The sequence below is a fragment of the Capsicum annuum genome, chromosome 1 (assembly GCF_002878395.1).
Source record: "Capsicum annuum cultivar UCD-10X-F1 chromosome 1, UCD10Xv1.1, whole genome shotgun sequence".
Taxonomy (NCBI): domain Eukaryota; kingdom Viridiplantae; phylum Streptophyta; class Magnoliopsida; order Solanales; family Solanaceae; genus Capsicum; species Capsicum annuum.
This window is the reverse complement of record NC_061111.1, coordinates 200,303,882-200,312,674: the sequence shown is the minus strand read 5'-3', so window position 1 is coordinate 200,312,674 and position 8,793 is coordinate 200,303,882.

Genomic DNA, 8,793 nt, shown 5'->3' with positions numbered 1-8,793 from the left:
TCCCCCCGGTTTTAAGATGCTTAAGTTCGAGAAGTATGCAGGACACGGCGATCCCATGGCACACTTAAGACATTATTGCAACCAGTTGAGGGCTGCAGGAGGAAAGGAAGAATTGCTCATGGCCTTCTTTGGCGAGAGTATTTCAGATCTGGCCTCAGAATGGTTTATTGATCGAGATATCGATAAATGGAACAGATGAGATGATTTGGCTTCTGAATTTGTTCAACATTTTCAGTACAATATCGACTTGATTTCGGACGAAAAATCCTTGGTCAACATGAAGAAGAAGAGCACTGAAGGTTTTAGGAAATACACGATAAGGTGGCGTGAACAGGCCGCCAGGGTAAAGCCTCCAGTGAAAGAAAGTAAGTTGGTAGAAGTTTTCATTCAGGCGCAGGATGAGACCTATTTTCAATATTTACTTCCGGCAATGGGAAAGTCTTTTATGGAAGTTCTCAAAATGGGGGAGATGATAGAGGACGGAATTAATACCGGCCGAATAGTGAGTTTGCCGCATTAAAAGCCACCACGCAAGCGATTTAAGGTGTATCTGGTGCATTTGGAGGTAAAAAGAAGAAAGAGGATGTAGTGACTGTTGTAGCTTGAACCCATTCCTATCCCAAAAGACCACCTCGCCCCTATCCCCAATCCTAAGCCCAAATCTACACCCAAGCTCCATATATTCCTCCCCACCATTACTACCCTCCACAAAACCCTTTATATTTTATTCCACCACCACCGTACCCAGTATATAGCATGCAGCCATATGCCCAAACTACTTTTTACCCGCAATGGCGCGCGCAAGCTCCATAAAATCGCCCATTCGCTCCACCAAATTACCAAAACCCCTCCAGACCCAGTTTTCAGCCTAGGCCCGAGTATAAGAAGGAGAAGGCGGTCAAAAATTAGTTCACACCTCTTGGGGAGTCATATGCTAGCTTGTTTGATAGGTTGAGAAAGTCGAAGGTTTTGAGCCCAATTCAAGGAAGGCTTTCAAATCCACCACTAAGGAATCTCGATTATTCTTTAAGGTGTGCGTACTGTTCTGATATGCCAGGCCATGATATTAAGAAATGTTAGCATTTAAAGAGAGTTGTCCAAGATTTAATTGACACAAATCAGATGCTGGTCCAGGCCCCGGAGGGTCCAAACATTAACTAGAATCCGCTGCCAACCCATGCTGAAGCCAATATGTTAGAATTGATATATGACGGGAAAGATTCTTCAAGGGGTTATAAGCCTATTGTCAATATACAAACCACTGAAGAGAAATCGGTGAATGTAACGGAGTCTTTGAAAGCAATGTCATTGAATCGGGAAGGAATGAGAGAAGATAAAGCCCTAGAAAGCACAAAGAAGCCCCTGATCACAGTACAAGGTGCCAGAAGGTATGTTGATTCAAGTCAGGATAAACCTAAGTTGACGGTGGTGGGAGCTCTGAGTCAGCCCATCTTGACGGTGAAAGGAGCACTGGCAGCGCCTATTGTCCTTAAACCGGTGACCCAACCTCCGATAGTTGATACAAAAAGGATTCCCTGGAATTATGGGCGGACTGTGATGACCTATCACAGGAAAGAAGTTATGGAAGATATAGATGAGGTAGGAGGTTTGACTAGGTCAGGAAGATGCTTCGTGCCTGAAAGCTTAAGAAAGTCCAAGCCAACGGTGAGTGGACCATCGTCTATCAAAAAGCCTATCACTGAAGAGGAAGCCGAAGAATTTTTGAAAAAGATGAAGTTGCCAGAGTATTCAATATTAGACTAGTTGAAGAAAACCCCTGCTCAAATTTCCCTTTTATCTTTGCTGTTGCACTCCAAGGAGCATCGTGATGTTTTACTGAAGTTATTAAATGAAGCATATGTTCCAAGGGAGATTACAATCAACCAACTTGAAAAAATGGTTGGAAAAATCTTTGAGGTCAAGCGGATCAGCTTTTCTGACGATGAATTGCCTGTTGAAGGTACAGGGCATAATCGGGGCCTTTACATTACAGTGAAGTGTGACGATTTCTACGTCACTCATGTTATGATTGATGGAGGTTCAGGTGCAAATATTTGCCCTATTTCTACTTTGCAAAAATTGAATATTGGTGCTGACAGGATCAGGCCCAACAATGTATGTGTTAGGGTTTTCGATGGTGCAAAATAAAATTCCATTGGCGAAATAGAACTAATGTTGACCATAGGGCCTGTTGAGTTCACCATAGAGTTTCAAGTATTGAATGTAGAATCCTCTTACAATCTGTTGTTGGGAAGGCCGTGGATCCACAAGGCCAAGACGGTTGCATCTACACTGCACCAAATAATTAAGTTTGAGCATGATAGGCAAGAAGTAGTTATTCATGGTGAAGGAGATTTGTCAGCCTACAAAGATTCTCCCTTGTCACTTATTGAAGCAAATAACGTAGAGGAGACATTCGTCTATCAAATTTTTGATACAGTGCCAGTGAATCGTATCCTTGAATGGCAGGCTATACCAAGACCGCAATTATCTTCTGCTTCTATCATGATGGTGAGTGAACTTTGGAAATATGGATTTGAGCCTGGAAAGGGTTTGGGAGCGTCTCTGCACGGTATAGTTCATCCCATATTTCCAAGTGAGAATGTGGGCAGGTTTGGTCTGGGATTTGAGCCTACAGCTAAAGATCTGAAGAAAGCCAAGGGAAGGAAAAAGGAAGTATGGTCACTCCCTCGCCCAATGCCACTACTCAGTGAATCATTTGTTAAAATCGGTGTCACAAAGCATGGGGAATTTGAGGTTGAATTGGTTGATGACTTCCAGAACCTTTGTATTGAAGTTGATATGGTCGAAGCAGGAGAAGGTACCAGTATGGTAGACGTGCAATTCATAGGTCCAGCTGTCCGGCTCAATAATTAGGAAGTCACTCCTCTCCCCGTCAGGAGGGAGTTTTGGTAGTTTATTTTGTTTTTCTTTCTGTTTATTCGAGTTATCTCAGGGTTGTAATTCGGATTTTATTTTGTTTATGTTATGTTGGCGTCGATGTTTAAACCCTTCTATCTTTTATTTAATGAAATGCAATGTCCCTTTTGTTTCGTATCTAATATATTTTATTTTTCTTTTCTTACACAGTTCTCTTTATGCTGATTCTAATGACATGACATGCATGCGGAATTTTCAGCCTGATCTTAAAATCCAAACTAATCAAGATGTAACGAAGCAGGATGGGGAATATGATGAAGAAAAAGCACTAGAAGAAATAAGCAAAGAGTTGGAACAATTTAAAGACAAACCGAATCCTAATTTGAATGAAATCGAGCCAATAAATCTAGGGGATCAAGAAGATGTTAGAGAAACTAAAATTAGTGTACATGTTTTGCCACAGCTAAAAGATGAAATGATTCAAGCATTAATGGATTATAAGGATGTTTTTGCATGGTCTTAGAATGATATGCCTGGTTTAAGCACTGAATTAGTGGCTCAAAAATTGCCAACTGACCCCGCGTTCCTTCCTGTCAAAAAAAAGTTGAGGAAGTTTAAAACGGATGTAAGTATTAAAATTAAAGAGGAAATCATGAAACAACTTGAAGCCAAAGTAATTCAAGTGGCTCACTATCCCATGTTGTTATCCAATGTTGTTCCCGTACCAAAGAAAGATGGCAAAATTTGAGTGTGTGTTGATTACCATGATTTGAACAAAGCCAGTTCGAAAGATGATTTTCCACTGCCCAATATTCATATTTTGTTAGACAACTGTCTAAACATGAGGTCACCTCTTTTGTGGATTGCTATGCCGGATATTACCAGATCATTATGGATGATGACGACGCAGAGAAAACGTCTTTTATCACACCATGGGGAACGTATTGTTATCAAGTGATGCCGTTCGGTTTGAAGAATGCTGGAGCAACATATATGAGAGCCATGACCACTATGTTTCATAATATGATGCATAAGGAGATTGAGGTCCACGTGGATGATGTAATTATTAAGTCAAAAAGTCAGGCCGACCATGTTAAAGATTTAAGAAAGTTCTTTGAAAGGCTTCGCAGGTGCAATCTCAAACTCAACCCGACAAAATGTGTATTTGGAGTTCCGTCTGGAAAGCTGTTAGGGTTTGTAGTCAGCCTTCAGAGAATTGAATTGGATCCCTCAAAAATCAAAGCCATTCAGTATTTGCCCCTGCCCAGGAATAGAACGGAGGTGATGAGTTTGCTTGGTAGACTGAACTACATTAGCAGGTTTATTGCTCAACTTACGACCACTTGTGAGCCCATATTCAAGTTACTGAAAAAGAGTGTTGTGGTAAAATGGACTGAAGAATGTCAGGAAGCGTTCGATCGAATAAAAAGATATTTGTCAAATCCACCCGTGCTGGTACCCCCGGAGCCTGGTAGGCCTTTGATCTTATATTTATCAGTCATGGATAATTCTTTCGGTTGTGTCCTGGGTCAACATGATGTCACAGGCAAAAAGAAGCAGGCTATTTATTATCTTAGCAAGAAGTTCACCACTTATGAGGCCAGGTATACTCTTCTTGAAAGGACGTGTTGTGCCCTAACTTGGGTAGCATAGAAGTTGAAGTATTATTTCTCATCTTATACTACTTATCTCATCTCCCGCATGGATCCTTTGAAGTATATCTTTCAAAAGCCTATGCCGACGGGTCGATTGGCAAAGTGGCAAATATTGCTTACCGAGTTCGACATTGTATATGTTACTCGGACCGCCATGAAAGCCAAGCCTTGGCAGATCATCTTGCTGAGAATCCCATCGATGAAGAGTACGAGCCATTAAAGACATATTTTCCTGATGAAGAAGTGTTGTGTGTCGATGAAGTTGTTATAAATGTTGATCCAGGTTGGCGGTTATTTTTTGATAGAGCTGTCAATATGAAAGGAGTCAAAATAGGTGCGGTTCTTATCTCTGAATCGGGATAATATTTTTCGATAACAGCACAACTTCGATTTTACTGTACTAATAATATGGCGGAGTACGAAGCCTGCATTCTTGGTTTGAGGTTAGCTGTTGATATGGGAGTCCAAGAATTATTAGTGTTAGGAGATTCGGATTTGCTCGTCCATCAAATTCAAGGCAACTGGGAGACGCGATATTTGAAGCTCATCACGTATCGACAATGCTTGCAGGAGCTATGTCAACGGTTTGTGTTAGTAAAATTTAGGCATATTCCAAGGATTCGCAATGAAATTGCTGATGCTTTAGCCACTCTATCTTCAATGCTCCAACATCCTGACAAAACCTACATCGATCCAGTGCATATACAGAGTCGTGATCAGCATGCTTACTGTAATGCGGTTAAAGAAGAGCTCGATGGAGAACCCTGGTTCTTGGATATCAAGCGGTACATTCAGTTAGGAGAATACCCATCATACTCCACCAACGATTAAAAGAGGACTATTAGGCGTTTGGCTAGTGGATTTTTCTTAAGTGGGGGAATCTTGTATAAGAGGACCCCAGATCTGGGACTTTTAAGGTGTGTAGATGCAAGAGAAGCCTCGGCAATCATGGTTGAAATACACTCTGGAGTATGCGGGACGCATCTGAACGGTCATATCTTGTCAAAGAAGATTCTTCGAGCAGGTTATTACTAGCTTACTATGGAAAGGGATTCTATTCAATTTGTTCGGAAGTGTCATCAATGTCAGGTACACGGTGATCTGATACGTTCTCCTCCTGTTGAGTTGCATGCAATGGCCGCTCCATGGCCGTTCATGGCTTGGGGAATGGATGTGATTGGACCGATTGAGCCTAAGGCATCAAATGGGCATAGATTCATTTTGGTAGCCATTGACTACTTAACAAAGTGGGTAGAAGCAGTAACTTTCAAGTCAGTGACAAAGAAGGCTGTGGTAGATTTTGTTCATGCCAATATCATTTGTAGATTTGGAATTCCTAAGACAATCATTACAGACAATGCTGCCAATCCAATAGTCATTTGATGCAAGAAGTATGTCAACAGTTTAAGATCGCACATCAAAATTCTACTCCACATCGCCCAAAGGCCAATGGTGCTGTAGAAGCCGCCAATAAGAATATAAAGAAGCTACTGCGAAAAATGGTACAAGGGTCTAGACAGTGGCATGAAAAGTTGCTATTTGCATTGCTAGGTTATTGCACCACTGTTCGTACTTCAACAGGGGCAACTCCATATTTATTGGTGAATAAGACAGAAGCAGTTATACCTGCAGAAGTTAAAATTCCCTCTCTTCGAGTCATTGTAGAGGCAGAGATTGATGATGACGAATAGGTAAAAATCCAACTGGAACATTTGAGTTTGATTGAGGAAAAAAGGCTAGCGTCTGTGTGTCATGGCCAGTTGTATCAGAGGAGGATGGCTCGAGCGTATAACAAAAAGGTCCGTCCCAGGAATTTTGAAGTTGGTCAGTTGGTATTAAGACGTATCCTTCCTCACCAGATTGAAGCAAAAGGCAAGTTCTCCCCTAACTGGCAAGGTCCCTTCGTTGTGAAGAAAGTGTTGCCCAATGGAGCCTTATATTTGACAGATATTGAAGGCAAAATGGCAGAAATGGCTATCAATGCTGATGCGGTCAAAAGATATTATGTATGATATTTGATCCTTTGTTGATTTTATTGCATGTTTAGTACTTGCATTTTTGAAGATTGATATGATGAAGGCATTTTATTCTTCTACCCAAACATTGTGTCATCCTTTGTTTACCCGTTAGAGCTTCGTTTCAATTTTCTTTCATATTCCTCTTTTGGAATCAAAATAAAGTCAAAGATAAATGTCAAGAAAATGAGAATAAAAGAAGAGTCCAAAAAAAAATAAAAAAAATCATCATCAATCAAAATCAAATCAAAACAAAGAACAAGTCGATGGAACTACGTGTGACCTGATTCTCCTCTCTCGGGAGTGAGATACGTAGGTTGCCCTATTTCGGGCTCGGTCCAACCAAATACAGATTTAAGATTCACCCAGTCGATAAGACTGGGGCATGAGTTCATGTGTTGTTTGAGTCGATTTCAAAAGTTGTAAGTCCCACCCCATTTCAAGTATCGTTTAAGCCTCTTACCATCTTTTCTAACCTTAACCAAAAGCTAAGTTACAACCAAAGAAAGTCCTTCAGATCAATTTTTGATAATGTTAAGGCTAAACATGAAATGGATAGGATAATACATTGTGAAATACAACTTGTCTCCCTCAGCATAAGAAATCAGGAAAGAAAAACAAAAATGAGAAAGTCTTATTGGTGAAAACCCTTGTGGGCATCATAAGGCGATGGTGAGTTGAGAGAAAACAAAAATGAGAGAGTCTTATTGGTGAAAATCCCCGTGGTCATCATAAGGCGATGGTGAGTTGAGAGAAAACAAAAATGAGAGAGTCTTATTGGTGAAAACCCCCGTGGGCATCATAAGGCGATGGTGAGTTGAGAGAAAATGAAAATGAGAGAGTCTTATTGGTCAAAACCATTGCAGGCACCATAAGGTGATGGTGAATGGAGAGAAATAAAAATGAGAGAGTCTTATTGGTGAAAACCTTCGCAGGCACCATAAGGCGATGACAAGTGGAGAGAAATAAAAATGAAAGAGTCTTATTGGTGAAAACCCTCACGGGCACCGTAAGGTGATGGAGAGTTCAAGAGAAAAGTAAAAAGTGAGAAGAAAGATATTTGTTGGAAAAAGTCATTTAAGATGTCAACAATCGAATGTGATGTATAAGTCAAATGGATTTGAAGAAGCAGCTCAGCGGCAAAGGAACAAACTCAACAACAAATAGGGAGTTTGGATATGAAGATCAGGCAGCTCAATCCAAAATGCATGTCATACTCATTGGAGTCGGTTGTCGTATTCAGATAAGTTTTTCTTTTTAAATATGGGACATTGCCCTTTTCTTTCATTTACAGATTCATGCTTTTTGTCTTTTTATGTCATTTATCAAAATAAAGTCACCATCATTTCTTTATATTTTAAGTCAAGTCTGTGTCAAAACAAGCGAGAAAAGATTTCAAAATTTACTACCAGTCTTTCCAATTATATGAGGAAAAACCAAGGAACAGCACAGGAAGAAATATGATCGTAATTCAACACGAAGAAAAAGAAGTCTATCAACCAACAGGCTATTGTATTTATAGAAACATTCAGATTTGGAAAAAGTGCACCTCAAGGGCATAGTAAAATGGAAACCCATTGTTCGAGTCAGCACTCACTTTCCTCAATATGGATCCGGGTCAATGATGTGGAAAGACAGGGCAAGTGTTAGCGATTTAGAACAAAGATGAAAGGAACGAGAGCTGGGCAGATACCTGAGAAGCCAAGATCTGCAAGCCACCACTAAGTTTTTCACTGACAAATTTTCTTTGATTGAAACAGGGGCAAATTCGTTTCACTTGATTCAGCTACCATTGGAAATGCACATCCATGGGATGTTACTTTCTGTTCAAGACCCTCCTGAAAAATGGGATTTTACTTTATGTTCAGGACCCTCCTGAAAAATAGGATTTTACTTTCTGCTCAGGACCCTCCTAAAAAATGGGATTTTACTTTCTGTTTAGGGATTTTACTTTCTGTTCAGGGATTTTACTTTATATTCAGGACCCTCCTGAAAAATGGGATTTCACTTTCTGTTCAGGATCCTCCTGAAAAATGGGAATTTACTTTCAGCTCAGGACCCTTCTGAAAAATGGGAATTTACTTTCAGTTCAGGGCCTTCCTGAAAAATGGGATTTTACTTTCTGTTCAGGACCCTCTTGAAAAATGGGATTTTACTTTCTGTTCAGGACCCTCCTGAAAAATAGGATTTTACTTTCTGCTCAGGACCCTCCTGAAAAATGAGATTTTACTTTATGTTCAGGA